The sequence below is a fragment of the Grammomys surdaster genome, unplaced genomic scaffold, assembly GCF_004785775.1.
Source record: "Grammomys surdaster isolate TR1022 unplaced genomic scaffold, NIH_TR_1.0 66, whole genome shotgun sequence".
In the NCBI taxonomy this organism is placed as follows: domain Eukaryota; kingdom Metazoa; phylum Chordata; class Mammalia; order Rodentia; family Muridae; genus Grammomys; species Grammomys surdaster.
In genome coordinates this window covers 14,957,950-14,981,457 of record NW_021604568.1, presented here as the reverse complement: position 1 = coordinate 14,981,457, position 23,508 = coordinate 14,957,950, and the positions used below count along the sequence as shown (strand labels likewise).

The window sequence follows — 23,508 nt, the reverse complement described above, 5'->3', positions numbered from 1 at the left end:
AGAGAGAGAGAGAGAGAGAGAGAGAGAGAGAGAGAGAGAGAGAGAGATAGAGATTCCAGTTCTATGAACAACTCCATGGTGCTTGCTCTCAGAGAATGCTTACCAAAAAGCTAAGGGGAAATCACAGGCTTTCCGGGATTTGGGTACCATGTAGCCTCCTTAAGTGATCAAGGGCCCCATGTGAGCATCTCTTTTTAATTTAGAATGTGAGACAAGCCTTACTTTCTTTTTCCCCCCCAGTGTTTCCCATGAAAGGAGAAGACTCCAAGGAAACTTGTCAGTGAGGTACTTACCTGAACAAAAATACCCCAGGAAAAGCGAGCAAGACTTAGCAGGGAGAGGAGAGGATTAAGAAGCAAGTGTCAAACTTGCAGCTCAGGTTGTGAGGCCGTCACCTGTCAGCGAGGCTCATGGCTTCGTCAAGCCAGGAGGAAACGTTACATATGCTCCCCAGTGCAAAAAAGGACGGAAATGAGAGCTAACAGAACGTCCTCAAGGTGCCTGGCAAGCTGCTGTGGGTAGGCCCTCAAGGGGCTGCTGGTCCCTCGGTCCAGCCCTGCAGATGCTGACCTCAGAAAGACAAGCAGAGGAGACACACGCTCTGGATGCCTGCAGTGTGCTTCCGCTGAAGTGATTTCATAATTTGTTACCTCATTCGGAGAAAAGAGGTCGCACACCACAATGCTTTGTTGAGTCTTTCAAAGGGAGCCTGGGTCAAACAGCCTCGCCCACGCTCGCTGCTCTTACAGAGTGCACGGAAATAGAAACCCAAAGAGGCTGGCCGTCTAGCCACCTGCCCACCCGGCTTCAAGCCTGCAGTAACTCCATCCCACCAACCCAGAGGCACACGCAGAGTTCTGTGTCCTCCTACGCACATGAGACCCTGGACAGGGTCTTTCACGGGGAGGGGCATGTGGGGCTGAGTCAGACCTCCACTTGAGCATTTTTAGAGGAACCTTCACAGGGTCCTGCAGCCCAGAATGGAGGATGACATCAGGTTGATGTTTTGGTGGCATTCTTCCCCCGCCCCCTTCCTTCTTCACGGGTGGATGGATACTGTCCCATTAGAGTGGTCCATTCCCCTGTGGCCCCTAACTGGACGGGTTTCCTCTCTTCCTGACAGGTTACAAAATGATCGCCATTTGCTGACACGTCTTCCGCAAAGCTGCTTGAGTAGCCATGTCCGCTCCTCTCGCAGGAGATGAATGGTGTGTGCTGTCCTCATTTATCACGGGAGACTCCGTGAAGAGCTGTCTTGTTTATTTCTTCTTGTCCCACTAGAAAGCCTGTGCCCGACATTAATTCTTCTGTGATGACAGCTAATTCAGACTTAACAGGCCATATTTACCCAGGAGGCAGGAAGAAATCTCTGTCCCACTCAGTAAGTAAATAAGAAGAGGATTCCAGTTTATTAAAGTGAGGCTAATTAGCAATGCTGGCTGGACCTACTTAGGCCTCCTTTAACATTCAAGTTGGTTTTTCTCTTTCTCTCTAGGAGGGAGGCAAGTCTTCAGAACAGTCCCTGCAGCTCCCATTGGCTGAGGTCACTGTTCAAACCTCTGGTTCCCACACATGCAACATTTATAAAAGAAATCAGTAAGACCAAGTGTCAGCAGTAAAGCAGACTCAAAGCATGAAACTTTCAAAGTTCTGCTGTTGGTAACCTGTCATAGTGTGACTCTTAAGTGTGGTAGTGTGTCCCACCTACAGCGTGGGAGGAGGGCCACAAGCATCCAAGGCAGGATGGTTAACTATGGGTGCTGCTAGATTAGTCTGGAACACGGTCAAAAATAAGCACACAGGAGTCCCCTGATCCCAACTTTTCTTAATAGGGCTTTCCCCTGCCTTGTGCAGCCGCGCCCGCGGGCATCCCTGTCGCTGCGCCTCTGCTGCTCTGAGGGTCTGTTTATAGTGGCCATGTAGATTTCATCTCTAAAGCTTGGAGATCATGCTTTGGACATCACTTGGAAGCAGGACGGAGAACTAACTTTCTAAGGACTGTGACGACAGACCATAGACCTGGTCAATGTAATTATCCCATCCTAGGAAGAATGCAGAATGGATGAGAGATCTGGGCCAATTCACTCAGCAGGAAAATCTTAGGGTAGGAAAGGATGGAGGTCAAAGTTGAAATGAGCCCCTGAAGGTGGGGCTACTCATACAACGCCTTCACAGAGCAGCCCTGGTTCTTCTCCCAGACGGTGGAGGAATGACTGGCCACCCGGGCTCCTGAGTGTGTGCTGGTGAAAGATATCAGTGCTACTACAGAGAGGGATGCCCGACACCTGAGATGTAGGGCAGGGGCAGAAGGAATTAGAACACAGAGGGGCCAGGCCGTCAGCCTAGCAAAGAGCTTCAGCAAACATGTCTCTCTAGGGACAGAAAATGACCCACCTGAGTGGACAGGACTGATCCAGAAGGGAAAGGGCACGTAAAGGCTGGCAGTGGCAGACCCCGGCTGTGAGGAGGCTTGGGGAACAGTCTCTGGCCATTGCTGCTGGCCAATCCCGATCACTCTGGGCAACAGAACCGAATGCAGACTTGTAGAGTTGGGAGGAATAGGAAAAGTCAGCCAGGTCAAGGAACTCTGCTAGCAAGCCAGAGAAGACCTTCGGGGGCACCCCCAAGTAACTCGATGTTAACTCTGGGTAAGGGGCCTTGATGCTTCATCAGGCCAGCAGCAAGCAGTCTTAATGTCCCTCTTGAAAATGCAAAGTGTGTTTACCCAGTAAATAATTTAAGAAAGAGTATACACTTGAAAGAAGACATCCACTGAACCAGCCAGGCTAAATCGCCTCCAGGCAGAAACCGTGCATCTGCAGGCTGCAGTCTATCAAGTGAGCACTCTGTGGCTTTAAGAGAATGCAGAGGCAAATTAAAAGGAATGTGGGCCCGAAACATCAAAAATTCTCCAAGTTTACATTATGAATCACAGTGCTGTTGATATAAGATGAATTAACCATTTACTTTGAGGTTAAACTCACACAGTATTATTGAAAACACTGATCCTTATGTGGAACCTGGGGAGCAGTTAATCTTCCATTGCCCGTCTCCTCCCCTTCTGGAAACTGCTCCTCTGTGTGGCATGCAGAATCACAGAAGCCTGGTTCACATGAAGGAGGCAGGTGGCTCCGTCATCTCCTCTGGCATGAGGGGTACGGGGATGGTACTGCAGAGTACACTCTTCAGGGTGCTTCTTGAGATGTCCAGCACTCGCTACCCTGACCTGATCCTTAGTGCTCTGCATTAGCTTGGTACGAAGTTGACTTTCGCTGTCCCATCCTCTAGTGGGATTCCTGTCTCCATATTTTGATGTTGAGCCTGAACATTCCTGAGATCGCAGTGACAGGAGACAGGTCCTGTACCCCAGGGCTATCACCTGGAAGGTCACTGCCCAGTGGCCTCTCCTGGGTCCGCAGGGGGACTTGTTCAAAGGTGACAGGTCTGGGGATTACGTGTTACTGCAGGGTAACTGACAATGGCTTGTAACTCCTTCCTTGATGATTCGTTTTTGTCTTTTTATCGTCAAAGGTTGGTTTTAAAATACGGATATTAAAACTACATTTATTTGTTTACATATTTATTTATTTATTTGTGTGGACGCCACAGTGTCCACGTGAAGGTCAGAGGGCAGCCTAGAGGGCTTGGGTCTTTCCTTTCACTGTGTACAGCCTTCAACCAAACTCAATTCAGCAGGCTTGGCACCTCTACCTTCTGGATCACCCTGCCAGCCCAAAGCTGGGCTCCTTTTGCATCGAACTGGTCACAAGTCTTCTCACAGAAGTCCCAGGAGCTTCTTCAGCTGGGGCTGCTGGGTCCTTATGGACAATGGTGTCTATGAGCTCTTGGCAAGCTGCCCAGGTCACTCTGCATCCTGACAGGCACAGGTAAGGGCTGGCTGCAGCATCCATGCCACCCCTGGCTTGAGAGGTGGAGGCACAACCTAAGCAGGGAAAGCCAGTGTATTCATTTTATTTCCTTGGCTACAGTGACTGAAGCCAGCTCAGCAGCCATTTTCTTTTCATGAGGAAGTCAGCCTAAGACACAAGCTTGCACACGGAAGGGCAGACAACTAGGTCCCCACCCTGAAGGCATGATAAACTTCTATAGCAAGCCACCCTTCCTTTGAACTTTGATTAATATGAGAAAATAAATTAACTTCATTTTTCAAGACTGTTTGATTTAGGTCTTCTATTATTTGTAACCAAAAAGCACTTCGGGTTGAGTCACTGAGCTTCCTCACCGAGGCTTTGATCTGTGGTGCCCTCTAATAAGGGCTTCCGGACTGTGCCATCTCGAGCTTGGATTTCCCTGCGCTTTGCTTCCCACTATGCTAACCACACAGGTGTCTGATTTTCTGTTTCTGTGAAGTTTTCTCCAGTAGAAAGTGGCCCTTCCACAGACCGAAGCTCTTTTATCTTTTGTATCTCTCTGACATAGAGCTTGGTAGAGATGCTTTAGCAAAAAGAAAGAAAAAAAGAAAAAGAAAAAAACTTGTGCAGGGTTTGGCGGTGTAGACACCCAAAGTTCCAGCTACTTGGGAAGCTGTGGCAGGGATCAAGGTCATATGAGCCAAAGAACCTGAGGATTGAGGTTACCTGGGAGACAGACTGTGACCTTGAAGGGGTCCTTGCACACAAGCACAGCGTAGGGCTTAGCTCCTGGCCACTGTCCAGTAAGGATGACTGCTCATACACGAGGGTAGGCACAGCCTTCCCTTGAGCCTGTCCTGGAGTGGGCTTCATCTTGGCTCACTGGCATCTTCTCCCAGTTAAAACTCTCTATTTCTTGCACAAACAAGTGTTCACAAGCTGGCTGGCCTGACACCCAAACCACAATGTCTGCTGGGGATTTCCCTAGAGAACCAAGAGAAAAGTCTAGTCACTCTCTACTGGGTCTGACTGCAGGGACAATGGTGGCCAGCTGAAGATGATGCTAACCATGGTGCTAGAGAGAAGCATGCCTCCCGCCAGGGGAGCACAGGGCCCACGGTCAGAGAGGAAGAAAGGAAGACATCCTGCCAATCCTGGGTCTGTCTGTGAGCCCCTCAGCTGAAGGGTCGTATTTAAACTTATCATTAGACAAGCCCTTTTGATGTAGGCAACTTTAGTTGGGAATTTTCACTTTCAACCATACCGGATTGGACAGTGTCCTGCCCCTGCTTCCCCCAAAGTCAGCTCACCTGAAAGCTCATAAGGTGACCTCATTTGGAAGGAAGTCTTCATTAAGAATCTTGAAAAGAAATAATCTGGATTTAAGGGGGCCACGTGTCCTTGTATCAAGAGTACCTGGGGGACAGGTACAGTGTGGCTGTGGAAGAGCAAACAGAAGCCAGAGCTGTGCGACCACAGCCAAGGAGCAACACCAGAAACCAGGAGGAAAAGCCAAGGAAAGTCCGACTCCTTGAAGAGAACATGACCCAGTCAACTTCTTGGCTTCAGACTTCAGGACTTTGAAACTGTGTAAGAAATCATTTCTGATGTCTGAAGCTAAGTAGTTTAAGGCCCTTTCTCTGCTTTGCTAGTCTTTGCTAGAGAGCAAACACTGAGTTCTGAGGCTAGAGACTGGACCTGTGGTTCTCTTTTGAGTATCACGATGGGTTTCCACTGTGGTTGTCTTTTAGGCATCATGATGGTTTTCCACCACAACGGCTTTCCCCAGTATTGTTCCTTTCACAGTGCTTCCCTGTATCCTCCCCTCCCGTGCATTCATCACAAGCCTCCTCTAAAGGACAAGGCAGTCCTGAGCTCACACTCTAGAAGCTTTGTGTGCAGCCTGAGTTCCCAGGGACTCCAGGAACTGTGCATTCTCCTCGCGAGCAGAGTGAGCATCTCCTCAAAGGCAGAGGAAGGAGGGAGATGAGGGGGAATGTCCTAGAACCCATCTCATCCCACCCACTACTGGTCTTGGATGCCTGGCCTGGTTCAGCTGGGCCAACCTTTCGAGCCATCAGCAGGAATTAACAGTTCACATTTGCAGACATCAATTTTGACACAGCCCATGACCTGGGAGAGGGGCACAAGAGGAATGAGTTTTGATAGATGGAAGACACAAGCAACTCTCTAGTAAGGAATCCAAGAACCAGGAGCTGGGACCTGAGCCCTGGCACAACTCGGTTCAGATCCTAGTCCCAGATTCTACTTATGTTAACAGGGACCTGCAGGCTTGTTCTATAAAGGGTCAGACGGTAATCGCAGTAATTCCATGGAGCTGTCATAAGGTGGAATTCCTCAGACTGGTTGGATTAAGCAATAGAAATCTTTATTTTGCAGCTCTGGAAGTCAGAAACCCAGAGTCAAGGTGCTGTAGTGCAGACTCCTGGGGCTGCCTGGGAGACTGTTCCAAGTTGCCTTCTCTTCTTCTGGTGGTTAGTCAGGAATTTTTGAGGTTCCCTGGTTTACAGTTATATCCTCTACTCCTCATACTCCTCGAGTGGTGTTCTTTGGATGTGCACACCCATAGTCAATTTTTAGTTTTTACAAAGACACCAGTCATACTGGATTAGGGTATCCTATTCTTGTACAGCCACATCTTAGCAAATGTCACAAGGAAGGTCACACACTGAGGGACTAGAGGTTCCACATGTGAACTGAAGGGTTAGAACGATTCTCTCAGCCATGTAGATAATACAGCCTCTCTTGGGAATTATTCAACTTTGCTTCTGCAGAGAGTCTCGGCATAAACAAAAATCAGCTACATTATGATAAAACTTTAGGAATATGTGAATTTGAATTCCGTGTGATCTTCCAAAAACAAATATTATTCTTCTGATTTTTTCCCCCATTTTATAAAAATATTTCAGCCTGCGGGACACAGAGAAATGGGTACTGGGTTGGATGTGGGACACGGCCTTGCTTTGCCCACGCCAGCCTCAAAGCTACAGGCTATGGAACATGCCTCCTCTTAGCTAGAGGAAACAGTCACGTGTGGAAGCCACACAGAAAGTTACGGCAAGTGTGATCAAATACCTGAAGGATGTATGAATGTCTGGAGAAGACAGGGAAACTACCTCATGTGAGCTTTGGGTACCACAATAAGCCACCAGTGCCAGAGAGCTGACAACAAAGACAGTGACTAGAGCTGTGCCAGGAACGGGCCAATTTGTCGTGTGCCCTCAATCCTGGTTTTGCCTGGAGTGACCTGGAGCAAGCTACTCCATGACTCTTGAGCTTCAGTTCCTTCCCAAACAATGTCAATCAACCTATCAGCTATGCCGGGATAAGATTGTCATCTCATTAAAGATTTTAAAGCACTCTGAGAAGCAAAGCCCTTGAATGCATATGCAGTTGGCAAATAATTTTGTAAAAGGAGGTGCCATTTTGGGGCAAATGAGAGGTTCCAGTTGTCAGAGATTGGAAAGCTGCCTTGGAAACTTCCAGAGGTACTGGGACAGCACAGACAGGGAAGGACACTGTTGCCTGCTCAGCTCGCTGGGCTGTGGTCCTCATGGATTGATATCTAGTGGGCCCCCATGTTGACAGTCTCCCCAGCAGGGATGAGCCTTGTCTCCAAGGTGAGAACATCAACATCAAAAGGGAAAGGCGGTTTCCCATTGGGCGGCTCAGATCCCTCCCCAGCCTGGGAAGGCAGCCAACAAGTACCTGTCAGACACTGAGAGGTCCACGGGGTTTTCATCAGTGATGTGTAGCCACACTGAGCTCTACACTGCCGAGTGTGTACCTCAGACGGTAGCCTGCGTGCTGCAGCCACTGCCATTCTTAAATATGGACTTGGTGACAGCAGGAGGCCTGTTGAACAGCTTTGCTGGCTACTAGTTTCACATAGGATCAAGGAGGCTTGCTTCCATCAAAGGACTTGGACAGTCTTGAAGAGAATTCAATAATGATGCTCCAGAAATGCAAGGTGTGTGCAGTCCCTTCCAGGAGCTGGCAAAGGTCTCTGGACCTAGGCCTAGATTCTTGACTTTAGAGGATAGGACTGTGAAGCCCTGAGGGCTCTAAGTATATGTCTCAGGCACACTCCTGTCTCATGGGGACACTCCTCATCTGAGTGGCCAGTGCTACTCAGCCGGTGGAACAGCATCTAGGAGCTCACACTAAGAACCAAAGACAGTGTACTGGGAATAGTCAAAGGTTCTGAAACCTCAAAGCCCACCCGCAATCATATACATCCCCCAAGGCTACACTAGAGCCCAAAAACAGAGCGACCACCTGAGAACCCAGTGTTCAGATGACAGAGCCCATGGGGGACATTCTCCTTCAAACCATGACATCCATGTGAATGGACAATGGTGACCTGAGGCTCAGCAGCAGTCCCATCTCTTACTGAGCCTGATTTCCCCCCATCTCCATATAATAGGAAGAGGGCCATGGGGTGGCTGCAAACAGTGGTCCCCAAAATCCAGGCTAAGGCTTAGAGAGAAAAGCAGAGGAAGACAAAGGGTGCCTTTTCATGAAACATGGATTGCTTAATTTATGAGGTGTCTTGTCTCTGAGATAGATCCTCTCTGCAGACGAGGCTGGTCTTGAACTCTCAGAGCTCTGCCTGCCTCTGTCCCCACAAGGCCTGGAGTTAAAGGTATTCATCACCACACCAGGCAGTCTTATGCTTTTTCTCAATCTGGTCTCCCCTTTGGTTCTTTAAAGGATGAGGCCTGAGGTCTCTGCCTTTCTTCGAAATTATTCTTACATAACATGCTTGGAGGTAGAAGCTTTCTAGATTTTTGGAATATTTATACAGAGCTTACCAGTTGGATATCTTTAGTACAAAAATCTGAAATGTCTGAAGTTCAAACTTTTCTGAGCACTGAGCTTCAGATAGGAGATTTTGGATTATAGACTCTCAGCTATAATACATATAGTATGGCCATTATCCAAAATCAACCAGCTCTTTCCTTAGAAATGTAAATACCTGTGTTGTTTTCTTCTTCTCCCTCCTCCTCTTCCTCCTCTTCCTCCTCCTCTTCCTCTTCCTCTTCTTCCTCCTCCTCCTCTTCCTCCTCCTCTTCCTCCTCTCTTCCTCCTCCTCTTCCTCTCCTTCTGTTTGCTTTTATTTTCCACTCACCAGAGCACTGGTTTTTAAGGACCGTCTCTCCTCTATTCCAGGCACACACATGGTCACCTCAGCCGTGAGGAGGGGGGAATGTCAGTTGTCCTGTGGAACAGCTCCCTAACGTCTTCTCAAAGGGTCTGCTATTGGCCTTGTACCACACAATTGTTTTAAAAATGACTTCTTCCTAACTATTATAGAGGAGCAGCCATGGTATGGGGAGGCTTCAGGTCTGTGAAGATGGAGTGACTGTGACTGCTGGAGCCGGTGTGAGGAGACAGCACTTGGCGGAACAGGTTGGCCTCACTAGTGACCTTGGGAGAGGATGGAAGGGCTGTTGGAAGGAGCAGCCCTAGTATCTTCAGGTAGTATTCTTCACAGAACCATCTCAACAGGGATGTTGATTGCATTCATGATGTCATCTTATCTTCCCAATGACTCTCACTTATTAGAACCCTCATTGGATGGCTTAGGCCCATCCAGGGAGAAGGTGACACTCACTGTTGGGGTGGCCTTGGTAAGCCTGTCATTCTTAAGCAGACAGTTAACTGTGACTGAGTCAGTGTGAGCTCCTCCACACACAGGCTTGGTGCTTCTCAGTCCCCTGTCTCCTGTTGAGTACACTTCGAGGGAGTGCTTGAGGGGGTCTTACCCACACTTGGTCCTTAAGAAGCAAGCTTCCTGTCTTCCCAGCTGGTGAGTCTCACCTCCCAGCTCACGGGCCTCCATATTCCTCAGACTCCAGGGAAGTCATGCCTATATCTATTTGGTGGGTGAGCATCACCTTCATCTGAGGATCCAGATAACCTAATCTATAAAATCTCACACGTTTTAAATATTGGCAATTAAGTCAACACTTTCTTAAACTGAGTTGCCAAACAAAGCACATGTGAATGGCAGACAGAGAGTGTGGGACTTGTTAGAAACTCCTAATGATGACCAAGAATGAGCTGGAGTGAGGGGACAGGCTGTGCAGCAGTCCCACCTTTCTCCTTGGAGACTGGAAGCCCAGCCCTCCTGACTCTGTGGCTCTCGGAAGCCAGAGGATCAGCCTGTATGTGAGCATCAATAGCCTGGCACTGAAAGTATCTAAACTTATCCCAGAGCCAGTTTTTAGCTACCATGCCAAAGGCCAGGCAGGGGTCAATAGTACTAACAAACCAGCCTAAATATCCTTTGTAGGTGCTTCCAAGGTCACGGGAACACAGGCAGAGGTCAGGTTCACACTGCTTCTCTGCAGCCCCTTGACCTTCAAAGTCTTGGCTTGGAGAGATCCAGCTGCTGATTCCCAACAGCAGCCCCAACACTATCTATGAGATGTGTTCAGATGGGGTCTCTAATGGCGCTGGATGACAAAGAAAGTTTGCAGGATTGTATCTACCCATAGTCTGTTGAGAAATCTGTGCCCCTGTTTCTCTATCTCTAAAGTCACTGTACAGACAAAGAAGAGACCTGGGTGCCCTTGAGGACTAGCACCTGGGATATAACTTGATACAACTGAATAGCGGAGCTGAGAGACGCCTCATGGCTTCTACATTCTGGGGTCCCTAATGCTGCAGTAAGTAGGAACACTCTGATCAATCAGATGGACTGTGTGTGGGGCTGAGTTGAAGGCGCCCGCTGGGGACTCTGCCCTCCAGCTCCCTAGCTTTCATTCTCACAATGGAAGGCGAAATCTGAGCCCCTATTGGCTAATAGATGACAAGCTGGACTCGAATAAACACTGGCAGACTTGTCAAAGGTGCGGGTGACAGAAAGGGCTTGCTCAGAAGCCCAAGGACCGGGCCGAGGTGTATGTGGGGGTAGGCATCCATCTATCCTCGCCTTGGGAGCCAGTTCTGGGTGTCCACATCAGCATGGGTAATTTGTAGAATCTACCCAAAACTCTGAACTAATGGGGAGGGGTAGGAGGGCCTAGGTTCATGTCACAGACAACTGCAGTAGATGTGGAGCCCCCTTTGTTTGTGGGTGTTTATGGCAGTTGTCTGAACAGTGTGGACCCCTTTAGTGAGAGCAGAAGGCATTTCTAGCCAGTGTACTATCTGAGACGTTAGCGCAGTGTGGCCCTTCCTTGAACAGTCTCAAGGATGTGTCTCTCTCTATATATGCTTTTGCAGATGCTTTAAAGCCTGGGAAACAATCAAGCTGAGGCCATCTCTGAGATGCCTCTAAAAGAACCCACTTGGAGACAGATAAAAATAATGAGAATCTTTCTGTCAGGAAAGATTTAGAAAATATCACGGGCATTATTAAAATTTAATTTTTGACTCGGCTTTTTGGTTCTCCCTTGCAGTGATAATGAGCACACAGGCACACCTCCGCCCCGCTCGTACTTGTTCCGTGCAATAAATTCAGCCTCGCGTCTGAAGACATTTCAGACAACAGCTCTGACTGCTATAGGCTTGGTTTTCACCCTGTGCTGTGCTTTGACTTTTCCTACCAAAAAAAAAAAAAAAAAAAAACCAGTTCAGGAGATAATTTTCCACAAGGCTGGTGGACTAATAAAAATCAATTTTACCCATCTGGTTCAGAGAAATCTTGGGTCTAGCTGAGGCAGAACTGCAGAATGGGAAGGAAAATAAAAATAGATCAATGTGTCCACCAACGGCTTAGCTGATAGAGAACTATCAAATTAGCTGGTGAGAGGTGCTTGGCTCTAGAAATTCCTCCTCCTCCCTAGAGGAGCATGTTTAGGGGTCCAGGAGGACCATTCATTCTCCAGTGGTGGGAGGCGCTCAGAGTAACAATTCTTCCAAGGAGCTGCTGCCTGTGCCTGGGCAGCAGAACAACCCATGTCCTGACACAGAGGCTGATTTTGTAAAAGGCCCACAGCTGGGTTTTACTTGAAGTGTTCCCAGTCGCAGGAATAGTAAGTAAGTCAAGATTCCATCGATGCATCTGATACCTGAGACTCTCCTTCTTCTCCGTGGATACCTGAGCACTTTGGGGGACGCCTTTCTGCTACTCTAAGTACTCTAAGTACCCTAAGTACGCTAATGAATTCATCTCATTATCATAGTCTATGAAAAAAGCATCATGGGTCCTATTTTTAGATGAGAAGACTGAGGTTTGGGGAGGTAACGCATCCAATGGCACTCAACCAGTCACTGGCAAAGCAGTACACGTGGATGACCAAGTCATAAAGGCCACGCCCTGTGCTCAGCTCCACATGGCTGTTGAAGCAGGTGGGTCACTCTGCACTTCGGAGTAAGTCTGGAATAACAATGTCTGTCTTTGTCCTCTGCCTCATGGCTTCTGAGGACATCTGGACGATACTATGCGAGCAAAAGAGAGCAGAAGCCACTGCTCAAGGAGATACAGGGACAGTGATAAGGTGACATTGGTGCCCTAACAGTCACGGCAGATGCCACTTAGGTTCAGAAGATTTTCAGAAAAGACAGTGCACAAGTCCACTACGCATACCAAACCAAGTCACTGATGATTCTCAAAGGGTCTGAGGTTTGCATCTCAGCACACAGCATCTCGCCCGTGACATGCTGAGCAAAAAGTTAACGCTGCATTTGTTAGTGTGTATTTTAAGACCTCAATTTTAACAAAGGAAAATGTGTGTAAATGTAGAGCAGAAGTTACAAAAGGCACATCTGAAACGTGAGGTGATTATGCCTAGGCAGTACGAGCAAGTTAATTCCTAAATATACATTTCTGCATATATATTTCTGTATCATATATTTCTACATCATATATATATATATATTTCATTTCTACACATATATTTCTACAATTCTTTGCAGTTTGCAAATATTTTGAAATGAACACATACTATTTTTTAAATCAGAAAATTCATTTCCTCCTCTATCAACCCTTTTATAGATAAGAATGAAAAACAGGGAAGGGTAGGGGGAGGAATGCAGGTCAGTGATGAAGTATTTGCCTAGTGTGCAAGGAGGCCTGGGTTTGAACCTCAGAACTGCCGGAAAACAAACAAGGAAGTAAATACATTAAAAAAGAACAAAAATAAAAACACTGCATATTCCGATTACAGCTGCTTAAAGTCTAGGAAAATAAAAATTAATTTGAAATACATTTTGGGTCTTAAAAAAATGAGGTATGACTCTATCAGACCTTAGACAAGGGTGGAAGGTCTGCTCAGGATGTTCGCCACACATTCCTCGAGGGCAAACAGCACAGATCAAGAAGCAAGAGGGAGCAGAGTGGACTTGGTGGAAAGGTACAGGCTTATGGCCAGTGTTGGAGGTATTCATGGTCTAGTCCCCGGCACAGAGACCTCAGAAGCAAAGCCGGGTCTTTTGTTGGAGAACAATACGTAGCTTTGCAGAGAAGTTTGTGAAACTCTCAAGCCCAAGTGCAGATTTTGGGCAGGTGCTGCCCAGGGAGAGATATTTAAGTATCTGGTTATATTTGCAGCATCTGCCATACTGCATGCTTTGTTTTTATGACTTCTGCATGACACAGGTTCCCTGTGACAAACAAACACGGGAGATGAAGTGTGGTACATTGAAATCATGTTGAATACCCCCGGCATAGAAACATTATAATATGCCCTAGAGATTATTCCAGGGCCAACTTAAAACATTGCCCAATGTATGGTGCCTTAGAATGGGGAGCAGTTAGCGGCAAGAGCAGGGATTTACTTCATTTGTGAGGCTGTATACAGCCTCAGATGCTAACACGCACTGATAGGAGATGCCAACATTTCAGCTTAAATCAGGACTGCAGCCAGTAACACGGACACTTTGCCTTTCAGCTGAAGATCATAAACAGCACAAACCCAGGTCTCTTCTCCTAATTGGGGAGCTTTTCTAATTTGCTTGTGATAGCTGCCTCATGTCGAACTAATCTTCCTCCGGTTACCTCCTAATGCTGTCCGAAATAATCTGCTTATTCCTGCTCTGTCTGAAGCACTTTGCATCTAACCTAACACAGCCATAGCAAAACGGTGGCCACAGCTCAGCCGGAACTCCTGCATCACTGTGAGTGTGAAGACTGCATGTGTTTGAGACAGAAACCAGGTTAGGACAAGATCCCACATGGGTGTGGACTCAGCTCAGATGCCAAGATGCACGCTAGCCAAGCACAGACTCACAACTGAAGGCCTTGTGTAACTGTTTGGAACAGACAAGCCTGCTTACCTAAAACTCTGGCTAAACCCACGTAAGAGCTGCTGAAGTACTTAAGGGTGTGCGCCCGTCTCTGTAAGCACCACTGCTAACAACCAAAGCGATTTCAGAGACACGCTTCTGTCTTATGCAGTGGCCCGGCCTCCAGTCTGAGAGGCTTAATTTGGAGACTCCTGAGTTAGTCAGGAGGCATAATTGATAGCTATGCACGATACCATTTTAATGGTAATCACTGATGTGTTCTGATTCTGCTTTGATGTGTTGAGCTTTTGCAGAGTTTTAGAGACACAAATGTTACAGTTTTCAGAAGGTGCCAAGAATTCCAATACTCATAAAACAAGCTATGAGTTTCACAAGTATCTGTGTGTGTACATGTGAGTGAGTACCAACAAAGTCAGTGCTGATTTACAAAGTCCTAGGTACTGGAGTACCCAGATGAGAGTCAGGCTTTGTTCCCAGGAGGGCCCTGCATGCGTCTATGACCTTGGGGAGAATGCCTTCTGCTCCTTGGCTCCTGATTCCTTCTCTGTGAAGATGCCGAGGTTTGCATGGATCAGGGCCCACGAAGGCTCACTGTATTGAGCAGAGCCTACGCTTGCGAACAGAGAGGTTCTCATTCCTCTTTATGCACGTGTTTATTCTAAACAAGCAGGCACCACATCTCCTCCCCTTCTCGGCAATACATTCTACTTGAAGGCTGCTCCCTGAGTTTCAGAGGTTACTGAAGGGGAAGAAAGTTATATTGTTTAATCCTACTTTATAAGAGTTTGCTCTTTTATTGGAGAACAGGCTCAGAACAGTGATCAGTAAGGTTTACGTACCCAAAGTGTATATGGAGGACTTAGGGGGGTAAGGAAAAAAGAGGCTGCCTTCAAATGCCTCGTGGAAATGTAGAAAACAAGCAGCGAGATCGTCCTTTGCCAAACACTGTCATAAATTTTTTATTTGGCAGCTAACATTCTCACTAGTTTTCTTGGCAGCAATTGGGACCTTTAGCAAGAAAGGTGCAGAAGAAAAACGCCTTGTTTAGAGATGTTTTCAACACTTTCTGGGGTTTTCAGAACTTCTGCCTGCAGCACATTCTTACAACTAGTCTCCAATCGCCTGATGAGAGGGTGGTGGGGCTTAAACTTTTTTCTTTTCTACACACACACACACACACACACACATATATATATATATACATATACATATATATATATAATCCAGGCACTTGGTCTTCTCTGTGGAGACAAAGATCTGAAAATATCAGCGATATCAGAATGCTCCCTCTGTCGGGCCTGATACGATCTGTTACATGTTCCCTGATGACAGAGGCAAATGAAAGAAACACGGTGATGACTGTGGCACTTTGTTCCTAAGGAATTGTTTGTGAATCAGGCGGTCTGTTCCCATTGAGTAAAGCCTGGTGGGGAAGGTGGGTGCCTGACTGGGAGCTGAGGGTAGAGATGGGGCAGGACAGTAGCAGGCGAGCCTGAGATGGTGGATGAGTGGACTAGGTCTGTGAAGTAGGCTGTTACTCATGGGGCCGCTCAGGCACCCAAGTTCTTCACCTGTTGAGTGAGTGTGTGTGTCTGTGTGTATGTGTGTGTGTGTGTGTGTGTGTGTGTGTGTGTGTAGGGGGTTGCTTTGGAATTCTGGAACATTGAAATTCATAAGGAGTCAAGGATGAGATCTTTCATGATAAGCATGTCCTAACATGTTATATAAACACTATCTACAGATTGGCAAGAATCCCTCTACCAAGGACACATTTAGTTATGACTGAAGAGACAGGTGGCAAACTTACTCCCCTATGACAGATACGAACTCAGCACTTGACAGGATGACTCTCTTAAGGCTCTGGGGAACACTCAAGGTGAAAACCAAACTGAAAATGGAAGATTTGGCAGAACTTTGGTTGAGAACATCCACATCTTGGCCTCCCAGTTAGTGGCCTAGAATGGTGGCTGTCTGAGATGGAGCTCCATGGGCAGGTCTGATGAGTAGCCTAGGAAAGCCCACAGCCAGCAGCAGCAGTACTGCATGTGGCAAACTGTGGGAGAATGAACAGGGGAAGCCTGCAGCCCAGCTAGTCTGGACTGTAGTGTTAGTTCTTGTGAGTGATAGGCCAACCTAAAGTGACTGGAGACGAGAGCCTGCGCAAGTGCCACAAAGGGTCTCCACATGTCCAATGACGAGGAGATAGGGTACACGTGGGGAGACCAGAGAAGGGCTAATGAGGAGCCAGAGCCATGGCGGGGTTGGGAACTGGCTGGACACTCCACTGCTCCTCAGGCCACATTAAGATCATCTGGCAGAGGGTGAGATCCTTCCCACACAGAAGGTTTTGAGCATGACTTTTGAGCATCACTGAGTAACCACTAACTTAGGTACACAAAGGAGGTAACCCACAGGAAGACAGGCTCAAAAATAAAGAGTGTAAACAAGGCCTGGAGAGATGGCTCAGAGACATGCTTGTGGCTCTTACAGACGACCTGGGTTTAGTTCCAAGCACCCACACACATAGTGGCCCACAACCACCTGTCACTCTAGCTCCAGGGGGATCCAATGCTCTCTTCTGGCTTCCTTGGGGTCCTGCACACACATGGTGAACTTACATGAGGTGAACTTGCTTACCTGTAGACTAAACATTTATACGCATAAAAAAAAATCTTTAAGAATGGAAGCAAATACCCTCCATCACAAAGGCACCCTTTGAGAAGACTGCAGGGGAGAGAAATATTCTGTAAATTATGTCTGGGTAAGTTATTTAACAGTAGAGAGACAATTATTTAAGAGTTGAGAGAAACATGAACTATGTTGGAATCTCAAGAGCGGGACACATTAGCACATTCCTCTAACAAGGCAGCAGCGAAGGGGAAAAAGATCCCTGGGCTTCAGCGGCAGCTGGAGAGCTAAACTGATGAACTCCAGATTCCATAAAAGACCGTCTCTCAAAACACAAGCTGTAGGGCAATGGAGGAAGGTGCCTAGCAACAATGTCTGGCTTACACACACACACACACACACACACACACACACACACACTGTGTAGATACACATTGTGATGCCCAGAGCAAAGTAGAAAATTACAACAAAAACAACTGTTAAGGAAATGACAGATCAATTAAAATGCTGTACACACAGACACACCACATATATATTACACACACACATGACATATACCACACAGCACATACCTCCCCCCCTCATCTGATGAAGAAGAAAATGGAAAAGGAGAAACAAAACAAATAAGAAATACATAAGGTAAACAAATATCAAAATGGTAGCCTCAAATCTAGCAACAAAAATGCCACACTAAATGTTAATGGTTTAAAGGCTCCAATCAAATATCAAAGGGCTGGGGGTTTGGCTTAGTGGTAGACAGCTTGCCCAGCTTACTTGGGGCCAGAAATCTATTTGCAGTACAGTGAAAACAACAACAACAAATCCCACCTCAGCAGAGGATCTGACTGGATAAAATATATCTAACTTTATGTTGTCTGTAGAGGACACACTTCTGATTAGAAAGCACATTCAAGTTAAAAGATGGAAAATAAATACATGTAGGAGTGTACAATTCTTATTATATATGTAAGATCCTATGAGCCAAGCATGCTGGCATGTGCTTATAGTGCTAGATGCTGGATGCGGGGGTGGTAAGGAAGTAGGCTCTCTAGGGTCTAGGAGTTGGGAACAAATCAACAACAAAAGGCACACAGTGGACTGGAGAGATTGCTCAGTGGTTAGAGAGCGGACTCAAGTTTAGATTCCAGTGCCATCAAGTAGCTCATAACTGCCAGTAATTTTGGCTCCAGGAGGTCGGACGCTCTCTTCTAGTCTTCATGGGTACTCATATGCGCATACCACCCCCATTCAAATAATCCAAAAATAAAAATAAATCTTTTTTTTTTTTTTAAAAAAAGGACATGGGCTTTAAGGTAAGAAATAATCTTAGAATAAAAAAAGCATATTAAAATATATCTTTGTCTCTCATCTCTGTCTTTCTGTCTTTATCTGTTGTTCTGTGTCTCATCTCTGTCTGTCTCTGTTCATCTCTGTCTCCCTCTTCCTCTCTCCTTGTCTCTCTGTCTCTCTTTCTCTGTCTCTTTCTTTGTCTCCTGTCTCTCTCTGTCTGTGTCTTTCCCCGGCTCTCTCTGTATATGCAGGTTTGTGTCAGCGCATATCAGGAACACATGACAACCATGAACACAGTCATATCTAACAATCAAGTCTCAAAGTTTCTAAAACTGCCAGACAAAAAGAGAAACAAAGTTCAAAGATTAGACTCACAGGTTTCCTGATCTTACTCTCACCGTGTGACTTAATAACTACGCAGACACCTAGCAGTAAAGCTGCAACGCGGTCAGCGCTATCCGTTGACTTGACCTCATTATCTAGAACATGTTATCACTGGCGGCAGAGTACAGGAGCACACCCTCATACAGACCACCGAGAGATCAGAAAACACATCGCAATCAATAAAAAAATAGGAATTATATAAATTCTAATCACAACAGATCTAAAATACAAAATATTATAGAGAAATTAGAAAAATCACCAAATATTAGATATTCAAGTAATATACTTCTAGAGGCCCCATTATTTTAAATACATATCTTGAAATGAGTAGCAATACAATTATAGATATTTATAGGATGTTACAATAGTAGAGCTTAGACAACAACTTGTTGGTTAATTAGAAAGTTTCAAGTTAATAATTTAGGCTATCCCATTAAGAAATTAGAAAAAGAGGCAACAAAGCTAAACAGAAGTAGGGAAGACCAAGGAGTAAACACTGAAGCAGAAGGCAAGTAGATGGAAAACAGAGAGTGGCAGAGGGAAACGGCGTGAACCTAGAAGTGAGGTCTTTGAAAAGAGCGGGAAAATATCTGAATTTCTGACTAGAATGGCCAAGATAGGAAGGCAGTGGAGTAACTGGGTTCAGGGGGAGAAGGAACACCAACCAGCTCTGGTTTAAAATTTGAAGAATTACCAGAAAATATTCTGAACAATTTCATGAAACGAAAAAATCAGGACATTTCAGCAAAAAGAATTCCTAATTCCTAAAATATGCACATGACCAAGACTTATAACAAAAACTTTGAGCCGACTTATAAAATCAGCAAGTAAAGCAGATGAGCACTGAGCCTCTTCCCACAAACAAGAGGCCAGGATTCATGGAGTGAAGCAGGAGCCTTGCTGTGCATTTAAAGCCGTGTGGGTGACATTAATAATGAGTAACCCACAGGTTAGTCTCACTAGACACAGAAGAAGGTACAAGCTTGGCATAAGAGGGAACCTCACAAAGGCCGTCTGAGAAAAGTGTTTACACACGGCTGACGACGCAACGTAGACATACAACGAACGATTCCCCTGCCCGTGATGCTCTTTGGTTTGACTTCCCCAGCCCTGCAAAACCAACAAACGACCCTAGTCCTAATGGGGAAAGCTTGAAATCTTCCTCTCAGGAATTAGTAAAGAATGTCTATTTTGGCTGCTTCTGGGATCACTGTTCTTGAGGTTCTAGCCGATGCAATGTGGCATGAAAAAGAAAAAGCTCAAGTCTGCCACGGAGGAAACAGTTGCCACCACGCTTGGGTGACACTCCTGTGTATATAGAGTCCTAAAGCTCCTGGAACTCATCCTGGACTCATTTAACTAAGTCACACGATACAATCACATACAGAAACCAACTGTATTCTTGTATATTAGCAAGAACTAGCCTGTAAGTTAACATAAAAGCATACTTCACAGTAGCAGCGAAAAAGAATAAGAACTTGGGAATGACTTTAGCGAAATAAGTATAGGGCTTGAATATTTAAATCTACATTTCTTAGGAAAGTAAAACATTCAAGCAGCAGGTAACAAATTCTGTGTTCCTGGCTTGAAGGCATCAATATTAAGGATGACAACTGAGTGCAATCCAATCTCCATCAACACTGCAGGAAGCTACGTTAAACGTGGGGGTTGAAGAGCAGGCCTACACATTAATAAATAAATGCAAAGAATGTTAGCATGGCCGGAGTTTGAGAAGTAACTTACACTGCCATGCTGCTCCCTGGGATAGGAATAAGGATTTCTATCCCTGAACAGGTTATTTATAGTCAATTATTTTTTGACAGGGAATCTAAGCAATTCGATGCTTCACTAAAAGCTGAATATACAAGTTTTCAGAAACAAACTTACACTGTGGTAGCAACAGATCAAAGCAATGCAGGGATCCATGTAGACACATAACACTGTGACACTTCTAGAAGTGTCACTTCAGACTCAGACCAGGCAATGGTTTCAAAGTAAGATAATAAAAGCAAAATTCATAAAGTAAGAACTAAGTTGACATCATTAAAATAAAAAACTTACATTTTTAAGCTTTATCACTGAGAAAAAAAAAAGACAAGCCTGTGACAGGAAAAAAAAAATAGATATCCAAGTAATCTATTTCTTAAAGAACCCACTATTTTAAATTCACAGTGCAAATCAGGAAAAATATATTGAAATGAATGAAAATGGAAGAAAACACCCAGGAGAAGATTTGATTTCAGAGATATGAAAGTTGAAGCACTCATCACCCAGTGGGAAGGACACAACAACCCAATCACAAGTTGGAAAACCAGAAAGAACGCAATCGGCATTTCCTTAAAGAATACACAGAAATGGCCAGCAAACATGTACAACTCACCAGCTTCATTTAGTCACTGGAAGGCAGCACTCCAAATAAGGAATCGTGGCACAGGGCTGTAACTAGAGCCTGGTAATCCTACTTGGGGAGGACTCAAACAGTGGACTCACACGTTCATACAGTGGAGAGTGGTACAGCGGCTTGGCAGTTCTTGAAATAGTTAAATATATATGCACACATATATTTAAAGGTGTGGGTGCATGTGTGTGTATGTGTGTGATGGGTTCATGTGTGTGGGTGCATGTGTAAATGTGCATGCATGCATGCACGTGTGCATACGTGTGTGTGTATGCGTGCGTGCGTGCCTGCGTACTACATGCCTAAACAATTCTACCCTTAGGTAGACGTTGACAGATATCCAAGAGAATAGGGAACATTTGCTTCTATAAAACCTTGTATGCAATGTTCACAGTGACATATTTATGATGGCCCCAACTAGAAACAATCCAAGCATCCATCGACTACTGTACAAATAAGTAAAACGTGGTACACTCAAATACTACTAAGCAAGAGATGGTAATACGCACTGGAATATGGATGACTTCTAAACGAAATACTACTGTAGACAACAACAAAAAGGCAGGCACGAAAGATTGCAAAATGTAAAAAGGAGCATTTGGGGGCAAGGAAATTATTTTAGAATCTGATCGTGCCGATAGGTGCACCTCTATAAGTTCATGGTAGTCATTAAACCACATATTTACAATGATTAAATTTTATGGTACGTAAATATTTCCATTCAGCTAATCAACAACAAACTAATGGCCAGTAGCTGGCCTCCCTGAGATGCTTGGGTTCTTCAGCTCAGCCCACCCTGTTTCTTGGCATGTGCTAATGATGTCTGCTTATTTCCTTCAATCTGTAAACATTTAACTTGTTTCCTTGTTTGCTTTTCTACGACACGGGATTGTGTAAGAGGAAGGTTCAAGTCCACCCTGGCCTCTGATGTATCCCAGTGTTTGGCACATTAGAATTGTTGATAAACACTTGAATAACATAGAGAAATCAATGACATAAAGGAAGGCATGTGTTTAGATTTTCATTAAAAGCCAATATACTCTGACAGTATGATTACTCATAAACATCTTCATTCTGAATAGAGATATTTGTCTTCAGAGCAGCAGAATTCGTCAACCCTGTGCCCGGTGTCATGTGCGTGACAGAGATTAACATGGAAATGGAACTGCTCTCTGCCACCTCAGATTCAGGGTCCCCAGGGATAAGGAGGTAGAAACTCATGGACCTGGGAGCCGAAAGGAGAGAGCTGCAGCTGCAGAGTTAGCTGACCTGCGGCCAGGACACCGGGAGTGACACAGTGTCACTGAGATCAGTGTGCAATGCTCCCATATCTTGCTGCGGAGTTCTCAGAATGAAGCCAGGTCACCGGGCTCCCAGGTATTTTCGGATCTTGAAAGCGAGAGGGGCTTCATGGTTACAGTGGGTGCCCCATCTTCACAAGCCCCTTCTTATGTCGCAATAATTTAATGTGGAAGGAGAGGGCCTGGAAGTAGGGCGTGCAGTTGATGCTGCTGCTTCTGGACTGATACTGTCTTGGGAAAATGTAAGATTTTATATCTATTTATTTACTTAAACTTTTATTTTTTCTAAGGACTCAGACATGAGCAGTGCCACTCTTGTCTCTCCCTCACCCATTAAATTTCTCTTATTTCCCCCTCAAACTCATAGTCTGCTCTTCAGTTTGTGTGTGTGTGTGTGTGTGTGTGTGTGTGTGTCCAGGGCTAAACACTCGAATAAGACTAGTCAGGAAGCATGTCCCAGGAGGAAACTAATTCTCCCTGCCTTAGCAGCCATTGGCCACCTGTCACTCTTCGTCTGGGGGTGGGACATGTGGAATTCTCCAGTCCACACTGACATATCAACCATGATGGTTTTTTCAGGGAACCATATTGTTGAGATTTCATGGGTGTGTTTTCCCTGTCGTGCTGAGGGGAAACCAGCAACAGACATCCTGAGAGTCTGGCTGTGGGCGTTGATTTTAAATAGCAAAGTTTGTAAATGTACACTAAATCTACTTTTATAATTTTAAAATGATTTATTAAGTGTTTACATTTGTGTTTGAGTTTCTAGTATGATAAACACTGGCAGGAAAGCTTTTGGGGTTCTCCATACCCCACTTCCTCCCTGACCCCATCACTCCTATTTTGTCTTTTCTGTTGTCTAGGGATGACGCCTCCCCTGTACGAAGCAGATGTTCTACTGTCAGTTGGATGGAGGAGGGTTTAAGAGGTCCCATGCTGTCCCTTAGGAGATACAGGCGGTGAAGCAGCCTGGGAGGGGAGTCATCTTCCCCAGCTGTCTAGCTATTGGTAGACTGCCTGTGTTCGACAAAATAACCCAGACCCATGCTCCTGCAAGTAGCATCAATTAAAGGTAGACAAAGATGCACATGCACATACACATGTCAGCAAAAACAAAACAGGATCTTCTTTGGGATTAAGAGGTGAGAGAAGGCCAAGGGGATGATGGGAGAGAGTGAATGAGATCCAAATACTCTCTCTATAACACGACGCCATGAACTCATGGCAACACAGAGTGTAAAGCAACCTGGAGATGCAAGGATAGGATGTTTGTCCACTGTTCTAGAGGGAGGGAGGCAGAGCGTGGGATGCAGAACACTTTGTCAATGGTACTGAAGATGCTAGAGGACATTGATCCAGAATAACCGACAGCACTCGGGTTCACAGACACGTTCATGGGCAGCAACCTGTAAGACCC

At 45.7% G+C, this 23,508-nt stretch overlaps 1 protein-coding gene across 2 annotated transcripts in view; it reads right to left on the bottom strand.

Annotated features, from left to right (window-relative positions):
* Positions 1-23,508, bottom strand: part of Vti1a (vesicle transport through interaction with t-SNAREs 1A) — a 302,888-nt gene that overhangs the window by 662 nt on the left and 278,718 nt on the right. The window lies entirely within an intron of this gene.